Raw genomic sequence first — 14,906 nt, 5'->3', positions numbered from 1 at the left:
GTAAGCGCGAAGCGGAGTTTGGTTTTGGGAGTCACGGTGGCCGAGTGGTTAAGGCGTTGGACTCGAAATCCAATGGGGTTTCCCCGCACAGGTTCGAATCCTGTTCGTGACGGCCGCTTTTTTTTTTTTTTTTCTTCCCTTAAGGATATGTAAAGGAAACCCCTTGTTTTCGCACGTGTCCTTCACGCACTTACCCCTCTGTCTCTGAACTAGAAGCTAGAAGCGCTCACCTCTGATTTGGGGGGATGGGGCGCTTAATTATGCACACCGGTATCAGCTGCTAGGATACAAGGCACTTTCAGAATTCTGTAACTTCAAGTTTGCTAGCAGAGCTTTAACATTGTTTCACACCTTTGTTAGGGAATAGCAAAGGATTTGAAAATGGGTGAAATTTTGGGGGGGAATGTGAATACCTGTTGTGCTATGAGTCAAAACTGGAGTTTCCAGGAAAACAGGGCACCTCTGGATTTGATGACCAGAAATCATATCTTGTAGGTCTGATTACAAATGAAGAACCAGGAAACAGGGTCTTATCTCATTTGGATATCCTTGAAGAAGTGCACTTCAAGTACCACAAGGCTAGGGGGAGTAGGCTATTGAAACAAAAAATGAAGATCTAGCTGGAGCTAGTATGTGATGATAACTATCACTTTTTGTTGTTAATCCTCACTCGAGAATATTTTCCATTACTTTTTAGATAGAAGGCAGAGAGGGAGAGGGAGAAACATCAATGTGAGACACATCAACGGGTTACCTCCCACACGACCCTGACTGGGCTGGGGATTGAACCTGCAATCCAGGTATGTGCCCTTGACCAGGAATGGAACCTGAGGCCCTCTGGTCCCAAGGCCAGGCTGACGCTCTAACCGCTGAGCCAAATCTTCCAGGGCATAACTATCACTTTTTATTGAGTGCTCACTATGTGCCAGGTACTGTTCTAAATTCTCCGTGTAAAAACCAAGATAGGGCCCTGGCCAGTTTGGCTCAGCGGTTAGAGCGTCGGCCTGGGTCCGGAGAGACCCGGGTTCGGTTCCCGCTAAGGGCACGTACTTCGGTTGCAGTTTGTCCCCGGCCCTGGTTGGTCGTGCGGGTGGCAGCCACTCGATGTGTCCCTTCACGTCGATGTTTCTCTCTCTCTCTCCCTTCTTCTCTCTCCCTCCCACTCTATCTGTACAAAAAATGGAAAAATATCCTCGGGTGAGGATAAAAAAAAAAAAAAAAAAAAAAAAAAAAAAAAAAACCAAGATAGGGAATTAATCCCTTCTCTAGCCTGTACTCACCTCACCCAGTTATTCCTATCCCCCAATTTCTGATTGTGGGGAATATCTAAAATACTTGTAGAGGACGTTCTTCTTGAAGTTCCTTTCTTGCACAGCACCATCATCTCCAAGAAGGATCCCAAAAGGACAGAGGGTTCAAAATAATTCATAGAGCCCTGGCTGGTTTTGCTCAGCGGTTAGAGCATCAGCCTGTGGACCAAACAGGCCTAGGTTCGGTTCCAGCCAAGGGCACGTACCTCGGTTGCAGTCCGTCCCTGGTCCCGGTTGGGGTTGTGCAGGTGGCAACCAGTCGATGTGTCTCTCTCACATCGCTGTTTCTCTCCCTCCACACACACACACTCTGTCTGAAGAATAAAATAATAATAATTCATAGAGCTTTCTACACATTTATATTTGAGAGTTTCCCACCTTCATACCGTTGTTCATGCTGTCCTTTCCAAGGTCACCCTCACTACCATCTCCTTCCCACCACCACCACAATCACTTTCCATCCTGCACATCCTTTTACTCCTCTTTGAGGCTCTTGATTACTCCAGTGGAAACCTATCAATCTACCACCACCATTCACTAAATTGCATGCAAGGAATCTCCTTTGATACACACCTGCAAAAATTAAATTTTTGGAGGGTTAATCCTCACCCAAGGATATATTTTTTTTAATCCTCACCCGAGGACATTTTTTCCACTTTTTGTTCAGGTAGAGTGGGAGGGAGAGAGAGAAAGAGAGAGAAAAACATCTATATGAAAGGGACACATTGAATGGCTGCCACCCGCACAACCCAACCAAGGCCGGGGACAAACTGCAACCGAGGTACGTGCCCTTAGTGGGAACCGAACCCGAGTCTCTCTGGACCGCAGGCTGATGCTCTAACCGCTGAGCAAAACAGGGCCAAGGATATTTTTTTAAATTGCTTTTTAGAGAGAGTGGAAAGGAGGGCGGGAAAGAGGGAGAGAGAGAAACATTGATGTGAAAGAGACTGTTGTCTCCCAGCAACACCCTGACCAGAGTAGATCAAACCTGCAACCCAGGTACCTGCCCTTAACTGGGAATCAAACCCTCGACCTTTTGGTGCTCGGGCAAATGTTCTAACCATTTAGCCATACCAGCCATGTCCAAAAATTAATTTTTCTTTATTGATTTTTTAGAGAGAGAGGAAAGGAGAGGGAGAGAGAAATTATAACATTGATTGTCCACCTCTTGCATGCCTCCCATTGGGGACTGGGCCCACAATCTGGGCATGTGCCCTGACCAGGAATTGAACCGGCGACCTCTTGGTGCATGGGTCAATGCTCAACCACTGAGCCACACAGGATGGGCAAAAAATTAATTTTAAAAAAAAATTATATTTTACCTCCCAACTACATCTCAAATCTGTTCACTTTTCTCAGGGTTGAGTACAGGCTGGAACCACCATTGCTGGAGCCTTCATCTGGAAAGTAGGGGGACTACGTGAGTTAACATATGTAAAGTTGCACTAAAGCCTGCACACTGTAGCCGGAGACATTAAAATTTTCCATAGCTGCTCGTGGTCTCTCTTTATCTCACCACTCTTCTATATTCCCTACTTCCATCCACGGGCATTATTTTAGTTCCTGGTATAGTATTTGTCCATGTTCATGCTGTTCTGTGCCTGAAATAATCTTTCTTACTCTTTCTACTCAGTCTCCACTTAAATGTCGATTCTCCTGGAAAGTCTTCTCTAATCACCTGTAACCCACCATGTCCTTTCCCCCAATCTTTTTTTTTTCAATCCTCACAGGAGCATATTTTTCTATTTGTCTTCAGATAGAGTGGGAGGGAGGGGGAGAGGGACAGAGAGAAACATCGATGTGAGAGAGACACATTGACTGGTTGCCTCCTGCATGACCCCAACCAGGACCAGGGCGAGTTGCAATCAAGGTACGTGCCCTTGACTGGAATCCAACCCATAATTCTTTGGTTCTATGGGCTGACGCTCTAACCGCTAAGCCAAACTAGCCAGGGCCTATGCCCTAATCTTACTATGTGAAATCTTTCTTTCCCTGTAGAATATAAACTCTTGGCACGTATAGCTGCTCAATAAAAATACTTTTGTTAAGCCTGGCCAGGGTGGCTCAGTGGTTGAGCATTGACCCATGCACAAAGAGGTTGCTGGTTTGATTCCTGGTCAGGGCACATGCCCAGGTTGTGGGCCCAATCCCGCTGGCGGCTTGCAGGAGGCGGCCAGTCGATGTTCTCTCTCATCGACATTTCTGTCTCTCTCTCCCTCTCCCCTTCCTCTGTCTCTAAAATCAATAAAGAAAAAAAAATGTTTTTAATACTTTTGTTGAGTAACTGGATGCATTTTATAGTATTCTATGTATATGTTTTAATCTTCACTCAGACTGTACTATAAGCTTCTTGGAGTTAGGACTGTGTATTTCATTTGCATTTACTCTACTAAGGCTTACACCTAGGTGTGATCAAATATTTTCTGTAATAGAACCTAATTGGTTCAGTACTTGGCTTGTACTAATCCCATTTTGCGCATGCTCTCAGATTTAAATATCTGGAGAGCCAAGACCAAAATTGACCAGCAGAGGGCAACCGATAACTACGTTGTGAAAGGAAGAAGGTTCCATGGTTTATAAAATGGACGATCTGGACTCAGAATGAGATCTGGACTATCCGAGGTTGTTTGGTTCCTAGGAGATCCTACCTTTCGCTCTCAAATGACTCCCTTGTAACTCTCCAGGGTGAGAGGCCAAAGGTTTCCAACTCTCATGAACAAAAGATAAGTTAAAAATTTTACCATCCCCACAGCCCACCCCAGTTTCCCAATTCTTTCATCCTTTTCCTTCCACCCCAACAAACCCTCTCTTTCTCTGCGTTGTTGCGTTGCATGATCAGGCCTCCCTCCCCCTCACCACTCTTACATATTACCTTCTCCCCACAGGAATTCTTTAGTTTCTTCTGGTTCAGTATTTAGCCTTGCTTATCTGCCCTTGTTACCTTCTTCCTACACTTGCAGATCCCACTCATTTCAACCTCCTAAGGAACTCCATAAATACCCTTCCATAACACCTTCAAATTCTCCTACTCTGCTGGATCAATCTTTCTTTAATTCAGAACAAACTTTGCTGTTTGAAACCACTTTTTTTTTTATCCTCACCTGAGGATATTTTTTTCCCCTATTGATCTTCAGGTAGAGTGGGAAGGAGGAAGGGAGAGAGACCTTGATTGGTTGCCTCCCTGTGCAATTCCAACCAGGACCAGGGATCAAACCTGCAACTCTTTGGTCAACTGCTGAGCCAAACTGGCTAGAAAGCACTGATTTCTTAATGGGTTTCAGAGACACCGTACTCTTGCTTTTCTCTTAGAAGAGCAATTTTCAATCTTTTTCTCTTCATAGCACACATCAACTAATTACTAAAATCTTGCATCACACCAAAAAAATATATATTTTGTGGATCTGACAAAAATAGGTATAAGTTTTTTCTTTTATTGATTTTTAGAGAGAGGGAGAGGGAGAGAGAGAGACATCGATTTGCTGCCTCCCGCACTACCCCAACCGGGGCCAGGGATGAGCCGAAACCAAGTTACCTTCCCTTGGCCAGAATCAAACCCAGGAATCTTTGATCCGCAAGTAGATGCTCTAACTGCTGAATTTCTGCCAGGGGAAAAATAGGTATAATTTTGATTTGTTCACACTGAACAGCTATTATTGTTGGCTGTTGGTCTTTTTTTTTTCAATTCTCACCGGAGGATATTTTCCCAGATAGAATGGGAGGGGAGGAGGGTGGGAAGGAGAGGGATAGAGAGAGAGAGAAACATCAATGTGAGATTGACACACACATCCACTGGCTGCCTCCCGCATGACCCCAACCAGAGCCAGGGACAAACCACAACCCTTGACCAGAATTGAACCCCGACTCATTGGTCTGTGGGCCGATGCTCTAACTGCTGAGCCAAACCGTCCAGGGCGGGTATTGCATATTTTAAAAATTCTTGTGGCACACTAGTTAAAAATCCCTTAGAACACTGTTTCATCAACAAGTAAACTAAGGTTTTACTTTACAAACTATAGACATTTTTTTTTTAAGTGAAAGAGTTTATTAATGAAGCAGTGAAACAAAGTGGCTGCTCCACCGACAAAGCTGCCACTATACATGTCTTTTTAAAAAATCCTCACCCAAGGATATGTTGTTGTTTTTTTCTTTATTGATTTAAGAGAGAGAGGGAGGGAGAAGGAGAGAGAGATAGAAACGTTAATGATTGAGAATACTGAGCCCTAGCCAGTTTGGGCATGTGCCCTGACAGGGAATCAAACTAGTGAGCTCTTGGTGCATGGGTTGAGGGACGCTCAACCAGTGAGCAACACCTGCTGGACCAAACTATATATATACATATATGTATTTTATCCTCACCTGAGGACATTTTTCCATTTTTTGTTCAGATACAGTGGGAGGGAGAGAGAGAGAAACATCCACGTGAAAGGAACACATCGAGTGGCTGCCACCTGCACGACCCAACCAGGGCCGGGGACAAACTGCAAACGAGGTACATGCCCTTAGCGGGAACTGAACCCTGGTCTCTCTGGACCACAGGCCGACGCTCTAACCGCGGAGCAAACCAGCCAGGGCTATATATTTTTTTCATTTAAAAAATTTAACTGCAAAAAAAAAGATAAGAAGTGCTTCTCCCTCTCATTTGTTTTTTCCTTTCTTCTGTGGCATTCTACCAAAGCTTCATTCTTCTCCTTCCTCCCAAGACAGAACTCCCAAGCCACCATTCCAGGCATGGCCTCTCAACTAAACCATGGTCCTTTATCTCTAGCTATCTGTGTCTGCAAAGCTAACCTCATGTCACCCAAAACACACAATTTCTCTTCCTTTCACAGAATCACATTCTCAACTTTTCCCATTTATACTGATACTATTCTCAATTCCATATAGTTTCCAACCTTAAGAATTACTCGACATTTTTTTTCTCCCATGACTGTCATTCATCAATCATTGCTTCCTCCATTACATCATCTAATTCATGCTTTTATTACAATGGCCTTCCAGGTGTCCCAGTTTCACCACACTTAAATCTCTAAAATACTACGTTCATCATATTACTCCCTTGTCCAGGATCAGTGCCTGTCTGATCAAACACATGCTTTTGCCCTGGCCGGTTTGGCTCAGCAGTTAGAGCGTCGGCCCGCAGACCAATGAGTTGCGGGTTCTAATCCAGTCAAGGGCACATACCTCAGTTGCGATTTATTCCTGGCCCTGGCTGGGGTCGTTCAGGAGACAGCCACTAGATGTGTCCCTCTTACGTCGATGCTTCTCTCTTTTCCTCTCTCTCCCTCCCACTCTATCTGAACAAGAATGGAAAAATGTCCTCGGGTGAGGATAAAAAAAACCAAACACGTGCTCCTATTATCAATAACACCCTGCCTAAATCACCCATTTATAATTTTTTTTTCTTTTACTGATTTTAGAGAGAGAGAGAGAGAGAGAGAAACATCAATGAGAGAGAACATCAATTGGCTGCCTACTGCATGCCCCCCACTGGGGATTTGGCCCACAACCTGGGCATGTGCCCTGATCAGGAATTTAACTGGTGACCTCTTGGTGCATGGGTCGATGCTCAACCACTGAGCCACACCCACCAGGCTAAATCACCCATTTATTTTATCTTTAATTCTTCGCGTTTCCATGTGATGGCCTAATTCTTTCTCTCATGAAGCTCCTGTCTCTTCACTTTATAACCAACAACTAGCTAATGCTCCCCTATACTGATTTTTTTCAGCTAGATTCTTAGATCTTAATCAAAGTTGCTTTTTGTGTTGTTTTGTTTTTGCCAGGGGAGACAGTGAACACAGTCCCCCACTACCACAAATTATGCAGTCGAGTTTCCCACATTTGGGGAAATCGCAGGGGTCAGTACATCCATTGTGCAGTGGATAAGCCTCGCCCTGGGAAAACCACCTTTGTGGTCATGGTATCTCCACTGCCAGGTAAGTATTAAAGTTGCTTTTATGTGACTGGAAAGCTAATGTGTGGGAATCTAACACACAACAATTTAATATTATACCCTTCTAAGTTGTTGACTCGTTCCAAATGTTAAGAGGCTTGGATCTCTGCAGTTTATCCAGTAAAGCAAATCACTAGAGGACTTGATCTGAAATGATCTCAACTTACACTTGTTTCAGGAATGCTGCTGTTGTACAAAATATTTATGGAATTCCTTCACAGCTAGTTTATGAGCCACGTTTAAATGATTCATTACTCAAAATTACTTGATTTAAAAAATATTTTTTCTTTATTAATATTAGAGAGGAAGGGGGAGAGAGAGAGAGAGAAACATCAATGAGAGAGAACACTGACTGCCTGCCTCCTGCAAGCCGCCCACTGGGGATCGGGGCCACAACCTGGACGTGTGTCCTGACCGAGAATCCAACCAACAACCTCTTGGTGCATGGGTCGACGCTCAACCAGTGAACCACACGGGCCGGGCCAAAATTATTATTTTTTTTATCCTCACCCAAAGACATTTTTCCATTTTTTGTTCAGATAGAGTAGGAAGGAGAGAGAGAGAGAGAGAGAGAAACATCAACGTGAAAGGGACATATTGAGTGGCTGCCACCCACACAACCCAACCAGGGCCGGGGACAAACTGCAACCAAGGTATGTGCCTTTAGTGGGAACTGAACCCGGGTCTCTCTGGACCGCAGGTCGATGCTCTCACCGCTGAGCCAAACCAGCCAGGGCTGCTTTTTCATTTTTATTTATTTATTTTATCCTCACCCGAGGACATTTTTCCATATTTTGTTCAGATAGAGTGGGAGGCGGGGGGAGAGAGAGAAATATCAACGTGTAAGGTACGCATCGAGTGGCTGCCACCTGCACGACCCAACCAGGGCCGGGGACAAACTGCAACCATATTTTTTTATTTTTTATTTTTATTATTTTTTGGTATGTGCCCCTAGCGGGAACTGAACCCAGGACTCTCTGGTCCGCAGGCTGACGCTCCAACCGCTGAACCAAACCGGCCAGGGCCAGGGCTGCTTTTTTAAAAAGCCGATACATTAGCCAATTTTATTGTTTATCTGTTTTTCAGATTTTGTTCTCGATTACTTCTGGAATTTCCCCCAAATTTCCATTCTTAGCCTTCTTATTCTCTCCTTTAACGTTTGCATTAATTCTTAGAATTTCTTCATCACCTCTGGGAAGATAACTCCCAAATACACAACTTGAACCCTGACTTCTTATTCTTAAACTCCAGACCCACATTTTCATTACTGGCTTAAACACCTTTATGTGCAAGCACTTCTAATCCAGTGTTCCCCAAATGAACTCATTACTTCACCCCTGAAACCTGCTCTTCCTCTCCTCCCAAATCAGGTTAATGACACTCTTCTCATAGAAACCTGTCTATGGTTTATGACTCATCTTTGGTTAAGTGCCCCTTGTTAAGTGCACAGGCTCTGGAATGACTTTCTGAGTTCAAACCCCAGTTCTTTAATCTTTATTGATTTTAGAGAGCAGGGAGAGGGAGAGAGAGAAAAACATCTGAGAGAAAACATCAGCTGGTTGCCTCCTGCATGCCCCCCACTGGGGACTGGCCCCACAACCTGGGCATGTGCCCTGACTGGGAATCAAACCAACAACCTCTTGGTGCATGGGTCGACACTCAACCAGAGAGCCACACCAGCCGGGCCCATTTAGTTCTTGTCTACTAGCAATACACTCTTCTGTATTCCTCGTTATTTGTTCAAGTGCACCTAAGCTGAAAATTCCTTTAAAGACTTGTTTCTCACCCTGGCCAGTTTGGCTCAGTGGTTAGAGTGTTGGCCTGCGGTATGGAGAGACCTGGGTTCGGTTCCCGCTAAGGGCACGTACCTCGGTTGCAGTTTGTCCCTGGCCCTGGTTGGGTTGTGTGGGTGGCAACCACTCGATGTGTCCCTTTCACATTGATGTTTCTCTCTCCCTCCCACTCTATCTAAACAAAATATCGAAAAATGTCCTCAGGTGAGGATAAAAAAAAATTTGTTTTAAATAAAATAATAAAGACTTGTTACTCAAATTAATCCTAGCACCACGTCTGGTACATGACGGGTATGCTATAAATGTTGGCCAAGTGAATGTAGTGTTACTAAGCCCTGTCAATTTTTGTTCTTGTATGTCTCTTGTTCTCTTTCCTGCTGTTTCAAGCTCTAAACCTCTCGCATGAATCACTGCATTTATATCATTGCCTCAAATTTTTGCTGTTTTCCCATTGCCACTAAAATTATGAGTTGGAAGTCATTCATCTTCTCAAAAACTTACTGGAAAATTATAGTCCAAATTCCCTGCCATATATTCAAGACCTTCCAAGCATTGGCCCCAAATTATTTCTAGCCTTATTTCCATTACTTCCTTTAAGAAATTCTATGCTCCAGCCCTGGCTGGGTTGCTCAGTGGTTAGAGCGTCGGCCTGCGGTCCAGAGAGACCCAGGTTTGGTTCCCGGTTGTACCTCGGTTGCAGTTTGTTCCCGGTCCCGGTTGGTCGTGCGGGTGGCAGCCACTCGATGTGTCCCCTTCACGTCGATGTTTCTCTCTCTCTCTCTGTTCCTCTCTCTCCCTCCCACTCTGTCTGAACTAAAAATGGAAAAAAAATGTTCTTAGGTGAGGATTAAAAAAAGAAATTTTATGCTCCAGATTACACTAGACTTTTCCTTCTTCACCATATCCTTCATCTCCACTTGTTTTTATTCATGCTGTGATTTCAGCCTAAAACAGAGGTTGCCAACTAGTAGACCCTAATTTGAGGGTTGGGGGCCCACAAGCAGTGTTTTTTTAATTCAGCCAACATTTAAAAGTTGTGAGATTTATGCCCTGGCCGGTTTGGCTCAGCGGTTAGAGCACTGGCCTGCAGTCCAGAGAGACCAGGGTTCGGTTCCTGCTAAGGGCACATACCTTGGTTGCAGTTTGTCCCCAGCCCTGGTTGGGTCGTGCGGGTGGCAGCCACTCGATGTGTACCTTTCACGTTGATGTTTCTCTCTCTCTCTCTCTCTCGCTCTCTTTCCCTCCCACTCTATCTGAACAAAAAATGAAAAAATGTCCTTGGGTGAGGATAAAAAAATAAACTAAACTAAAAAAAATAAAAAAAGTTGTGAGATTTAGCATAAACATTAAGATGTCCAAAGGTTCTTGAAAAATAAGATTTGACATACTGGGCCCCTGTTCTTGTACAGTAGCAACCAACTAGAGCAACACTGCCAGCTGCCCCACTCTCTCAGGGCACATATTCGTCACCTAACCAACTTTAAGAAAATCTCCCTACAAGTGCACAATGAAGAGATCAGGCTAGTGTTGGGACAATTGGACCTATCTCCTGATGTTACACAACATAAAGAATATCTTTCCTGTGATGTCTTCTATCCCCAGAGCTGTTTAACTTGAATCTCTCAGACTCTAGATCTAATTCTGTTTAGCAAATATAGGAGTTAGAGGAACAAGTTAAAGGACACTTTGAGAAAATAGCCAGATCCAAAAGATCACTTTCTAGGACAACTGGCCTAGTTTCTCCAATAAATGTGTTATTCCCACCTTGCCAAAAAATGTTGTTCCAGGAATCTAGTTTAAGAGAGAAAAAGAGTCAAGACACACATAACCTGGTGTAATGCATTGTTCCTGGATTGGATCCTGGGTTAGACAAAAATTAGCTCTAAAAGTTCCTTTCTTGCCTGACCAATGTGGCTCAGTGTTTGAGTGTCGATCCATGCACCAAGAGGTCGCCAGTTCGATTCCTGGTCAGGGCACATGTCCAGGTTGTAGACCTGATCCCCAGTGGAGGGCATGCAGGAGGCAGCCGATCAGATGTTTTCCTCTCATCAATGTTTCTATCTCTCTCTCTAAAAATCAATAAAAACTTATTTTTAAAAAAGTTCTTGGGACAATTGGGGAAATATGAATACAAGTTTGTATTAGATTAAGGATATAGTATTAATTTTAAGCACTTGTTATTTTGGCAATGTATAAAATGTCCTCATGTTTCGTCCTGGCTGGTATGGCTCAGATGGTTGGCGTCTTCCTGTACACCACAAGGTTGCTGGTTTGATTCCTGGTCAGTGCACATGCCCACATTGCCGGCCCAATCCCTGATAGGGAGCATGCAGGAGGCAGCCAGTCCCTGTTCCGCTCTTTCTCCCTCCCTCTAAAGATCAATAAAAATATCTAAATAAAATAAAATGTTCTGACTTTTCTTTCTTTTTTCTATATAGATTTTAGAGAAGAAGGGAGAAGCAGGGAGAGATAGAAACATCAGTAAGAGAGATCATTGATCGGCTGCCTCCTGCATGCCCCCCACTGGGGAGCAGGCCCACAAACTGGGCATGTGCCCTGACTAGGAATAAAACCAGCGACCTCTTGGTGCACAGGACAATGCTCAACCACTGAGCTACACTGGCAGGGCTGTTCTGATTTTTCAAATCTATATACTTAATCAAAACAACTACTTCTCTCTTTTGCTTATTCTTTTGGCCTTAAAAGTTTTGTACAGGCCCTGGCTGGTGAGACTCAAGGGCACATGCCTGGGTTGCAGGATCCATCCCTGGTAGGGGACATGTAGGAGGCAGCAGATTGATCTCTCACATTGATGTTTCTCTTTCTCCCTCTCCTTTCCTCTCTCTCTCTCTCTCTAAGTCAATAAACTGCCCTGGCCGGTTTGGCTCAGCAGTTAGAGCATCAGCCTGCAGTCCTGAGAGACCCGGGTTCGGTTCCCGCTAAGGGCATGTACCTTGGTTACAGTTTGTCCCTGGCTCTGGTTGGTCGTGCGGGTGGCAGCCACTCGATGTGTTCCTTTCACGTCGATGTTTCTCTCTCTCTCTGTTCCTCTCTCTCCCTCACACTCTACCTGAACAAAAAAAAATGGAAAAATGTCCTCAGGTGAGGATAAAATAAATAAATAAAAGTCAATAAACTATTCTTTAAAAAAAAAAAAAAAAAATTAGCCTGGCCAGTGTGTCTCAGTGGTTGAGCATCGACACATGCACCAAGAGGTCGCTGGTTTGATTCCTGGTCAGGGAACATGCCCAGGTTGTGGGCCAATCCCCAGCGCGGGGTATGCAGGAGGTGGCCAATCGATGTTCTCTCATCGATGTTTCCCTCTCTCTAAAATCAATAAAGAAAAAAATGTTTAGAATGGGTTGGCAAACTTTTTGTAAAGGACCAAAAAACAAATGTTTGAGGCTTTGTGGGCCATAGTTCTGTGTGACTACTCATGTCTGCTGATATAAAAACAGCCATAGACAACATGTCAACAAACGGGCATGACTGTGTTCTAGTATTTTTTTTTTTTAATCTTCAGATAAAGCTGGAGGGAGAGAGAGGAAAAGAGAGAGACACATCGATGCGAAAGACATTGACCAGTTGCCACCCACACGACCCCAACCGGGGCTGGGGACAAACTACCCAAGGTACATGCCCTTAGTGGGAACTGAACCTGGGACTCTCTGGTCTGTGGGCTGACACTCAACTGCTGAGCCAAACTGGCCAGGGCACAGTACAATTTTTTTTTTATAAAAGCAGATTGCAGGATGCAAGCAGTAGTTTGCCAAACTCTGCTCTAGAACAAATACCATTTCTCCTGAAAAAGTCTTTCCCGGTACCCATCACAGTGGCTTTATCTTCCCTCTGCTCACATGTTGCTTGGAATCCACTTCCAACATTTAGTATGTCTTATTATATACTCATCTCCATTAGGGAGTACATCTTTGAAGGTAGATGCCATTTTGCTACATGAACTCCCCCATCCCTACCCCAGTGAGTTCCTTGCAGAATAGTCTGAATATTGTCTCCAAAAACCAAATCTACCCTAAAAGGAAGATTTGGTACCATTCATGACATTGAAAAGAATGAACAGGTTCTAAAAGTAAATTTTAAGAAAACCTGGAGGGGAAAAAAAGCACTACTGGTTTCACTAGTACATATATTGCCTCTTATGTTCTATATTGTGATGTGTTCGCCATTATTTTATAATCAGACCTTGTATGTATGAAAGTGTAGTACAGGATTTTTAAAAAGTGTAGTAGACTCGGTTGGCAAAGGAATGCCCTTATGTTCCCCACCATTGCTCCCACTCGAGTATCTGGAGTACTATTAGGTTTACATCAGGTACATGGTAAATGCTCAACAGATGTAAAATATAATACTCAAGAAAAGAGTATTTTCTTTTTCTCACGACAGGGAGAAGGTGGAAACAAATGCCTACAAAAGGGTTTACTGAGGTTTGACAATCACAACAGGTAGTCAGTCATTCCGGGTTCCCTTCCTCACATTTGCTTTCTTGGTTAGGAGGCATTCAGGGTAGAGGCTTCCCTGCCTATAATGGATCCCAGATTCCAAAGCAAAGACGGAACAAGGGAGAAGGGTGCATGCATATCTTCTGTGGAAAGTGTCCCCAAACTTCAGGAGCACAACATGTGGAATTTGGGGCAGAGGCAGACCCTGGAAGAAACAAATTTGAGATCACTGGACAGAGAGTATTGCCTGCTACAGAACAGGGGACAAGAGGGAAGGACATAGTAGGGCAGGGCAAAGAAGATGTGAGGTGCCCACTAATTCCAGACATACATCCTCTTAAAGCAGGGGTTAGTTCTAAGACAAGGATAGGTTACAAAGTAAAAAAAACAGAATTAAGGTGAGAAAAAGGTCAAAGCAGAGGAGAAAGCTTCATAAGAAGGGGAGGGATATTGAATTAAGAATTTAGAGTTGAGTGAAAGGTTTATTATTAGTGCAGTCAATACCATGGAACAGCACATATAACACAACCAGCAACCTGCAGAGACACTAGTGCAAAGGGTGGGGGAAGCCTGAACTGACTTCCTGGCTCCATCTGGGGGTGACAACAGGAGGGTATGGGCCTTGGTAAGGCAGGCAGGGGCAACAGGGAGTGGAAGAAATGGAGTAACCAGATTAAGTATAGCAGCGTTTTCAAATTCCTGAGCACAATGTCCTGGAGCTGGAACATGACTGCTCCCCACTCCCTTCAAGCTGTATCCCTCCACTCCAGTCCCAGTGGAGCCATGACCCAACTACCTAGACCTACAGCATGCTGGCCTAGAATAAAACTTCAAGAAAAGAAGCTGTTCTATGGCCATCTCTCTTAAACACCATTCCCACCTGCATATTAAAATAATCATACCCTCTGTCCCTCCCTCTCTCTTACTCTGCCAGTCACTCTAGGGGTCAAGAAATGCCCCAGGTAGCCCGAAATGGAGCTGCAGTCCTTAAGCAGCACGGGTGAGACAGAGTACAGCCTTGTACTCAGAAACAAAGACATGATTTCTATCCCCTCTTGCCTGGTGAAGCTTAGAACCCAGCTATGTATCTCCAAGGAAATGGGGGGGGGGGGTCTTCAAAATTAATACTCTAAATCCAGAGTTTTACACTGAGACCCTGGAAGGGCCAGGAGCAAAGTTCTCTAGAGGGCTCAGGCATCGATGCTGGATTGTCCCACCCATTGCTGGAATAGAGGAAGCTCCTCATCTCAGATGGGGTTATGGAGGGTTGGGGCAGACGTAAGTTCAGCCAAGGACTCCCTTGGCCCTTCTTATATTAAAGCCAAAGGTTATGCTGAAAAGGAAAATTATAAAACAGATCCCACCCCTGTCCCACCCTATCCAGAATCCCCAC

General features: G+C 44.3%; 2 non-coding genes across 2 annotated transcripts; one reads left to right on the top strand and one right to left on the bottom strand.

The window, feature by feature from the left end:
* The first annotated feature begins 30 nt into the window (after positions 1-30).
* TRNAS-CGA lies at positions 31-112 on the top strand. Its single transcript has one exon. It is a non-coding gene; the product is annotated as a tRNA-Ser (tRNA).
* A 6,980-nt stretch (positions 113-7,092) lies between these two features.
* Positions 7,093-7,254, bottom strand: LOC118624785. Its single transcript, XR_004958456.1, has one exon. It is a non-coding gene; the product is annotated as a U1 spliceosomal RNA (small nuclear RNA).
* Positions 7,255-14,906: the final 7,652 nt, after the last annotated feature.

The sequence above is a fragment of the Molossus molossus genome, unplaced genomic scaffold (assembly GCF_014108415.1).
Source record: "Molossus molossus isolate mMolMol1 unplaced genomic scaffold, mMolMol1.p scaffold_m16_p_10, whole genome shotgun sequence".
NCBI lineage: Eukaryota > Metazoa > Chordata > Mammalia > Chiroptera > Molossidae > Molossus > Molossus molossus.
This window is presented reverse-complemented; position numbering and strand designations above follow the sequence as displayed.